The sequence below is a fragment of the Octopus bimaculoides genome, chromosome 4, assembly GCF_046866305.1.
Source record: "Octopus bimaculoides isolate indiv1 chromosome 4, ASM4686630v1, whole genome shotgun sequence".
Lineage (NCBI taxonomy): Eukaryota > Metazoa > Mollusca > Cephalopoda > Octopoda > Octopodidae > Octopus > Octopus bimaculoides.
The window spans coordinates 83666741-83668858 of NC_142931.1; the positions used below are offsets into that span (position 1 = coordinate 83666741).

Genomic DNA, 2118 nt, shown 5'->3' on the forward strand with positions numbered 1-2118 from the left:
CACACACACACACACACACACACACACACACACACACACACACACACACACACACACACACACACTCACACACACACACTCACACACACACACACACTCACACACACACACACACATATATATATGTACAGGGTGTAACAGGCAAATTGGGATCATTTGCATATCGTACGGAAAAATCAAATGCTGCAAGTTTTATTGTGGAGTGTTTAGCACTTTTTTCAATTCAGTTTGACCGTCATTTGCTTTCTTTACTAGTTCAATCTGTTTACTAAATTATGCACATGCCTTAGCTATTTCTTCCTTTTTCATTTTACTGAATGCTCGGTTGATCGAAGCCTTCAGTGAAGACACACAATTGTGAGAAATTGCGTTGGATATTGCTTCAGCTCTACCTCATAGCCAAAACTCACACAGATTTAAATCCGACGACCTAGGAGGCCAGATATCTTGAGGGACAAACATAGGCAATTCTTTCTTCAAAAATTCTTACACTCTTTTCGAAGAATGGGCTTGCGCAGAGTTCTGTAGAAACATGACTCGACTTACATCATAATGCTTCTTAATCCAAGGCAACAAAACTTCTAAGATTTTGAGATACTCTGCTGTGTTGATTTTAAGAACCGCTTCAATAAAATGAGGTGGCATCAATTTCCCATCACTTACAACAGCTCCAATGACCATAATGGAAGCCGGATTCGTGAGTTTTGGCGGTTTGCAGCTTCGTCCATCATGAACTTCTTTTCATCCACGAAGATGCTGACGTCTCCGCCACGATGTTTCAGATGACTAAGAAGTTTGGGACTTCTTTCAGCTCGAATGGCTTTGGAGCGGGTAGTTTGGATGTTACAGTGTCTCTTCACGTACGGCTTCATATGGAGGTCTTGTGCCACAGCCCTAGAAACGGTCATTTTACTGATTCCTCGATCTTGAGGCATCAATTTTGATGGGTTCGTCCCAATCAATCTTTCAAGTCCTGTTAAGAAGCGAGGTGTGGATTTTCGGTCTCTACGAGGATTGTGGGGCTTTCTCTGAACATCCCGACTTTTCTTCAAATTGGTTACAACTCTAAAAACAGTAGATTTGGCATACTTTGTGGATCTATCAATCTGCCCAGCACTTTTGCTGGCGTGGAATAATTCGGCAATTACATTTCTACGGTTTAATTCTTTATTAGCATTCATAGTTTTTTCTCAATCTGAAATACAAAATAGTACAAGTGATTATTCAAGCTGGTAATATTTAAAATTTAGACTCCAACAATCTATACAATTAGAAATATACCCATTTGAAATTTGCCCCAATTTACCTGTTACACCCTGTACACATACATACATACATGTATATATATATATATATATATATATATATATATATATATATATATATATATATATATATATATATATATATATATATATATATATATATATATATATATATATATATATATGACTGTTTCAATGAAGTCGCGTATTGTCCTTGCCTTCGAAACGCAGAATAGATGGAACAGGGACAACTGATGAAGAGATATACTCTTTATGTAGAATGTCTCGTTTCTCTGTTTTTTTTTATTGTTCGAAAAAAGTTCGCTTTCTGTTTTCGTTTTTATGTTTCGTTTCTCATTGTGTTTAACGTTTTTTTTTATGCCCTGTATCCATATATGCACGTATATATACATATAGATGTAGGTATATACATATATGCATGGCTGTATGCATATATCTATATTATTTATATTATATATATATATGTATACACATACATGCACACAAATGTAGATATATGTGTGTGTGTGTATATCCAGAGAAACAGGTAGACAGACAAAAAGACAAACGAACAGACAGACAGACAGACAAACAGATTGGCAGAGGGAGATGCAGACTGATAGACAGATAATGTTCGATAAATTTATGATAAATGAACGTTTAACTGTCACCAAAATTTTGGAATATTGCTTCCTTTGTGACAGCGTCTGCAATATAATAGTGGGGACATAATCGTCTGCCAGCAGTTCTTTCTCGTTATTTTCAATAGATATAAATGTGTAGCATTTAATTTCATTTTACACCAACGTGTGTGTGCGTGGGCGCGCGTATCTGTATGTAAGTGTATGTACAT

The 2118-nt window shown here is 36.1% G+C and overlaps 1 pseudogene; it reads right to left on the minus strand.

Moving 5' to 3' along the window:
* Window positions 1-273: 273 nt before the first annotated feature.
* Window positions 274-1181, minus strand: LOC149136121 (uncharacterized; annotated as a pseudogene).
* Between the last annotated feature and the right edge of the window lie 937 nt (window positions 1182-2118).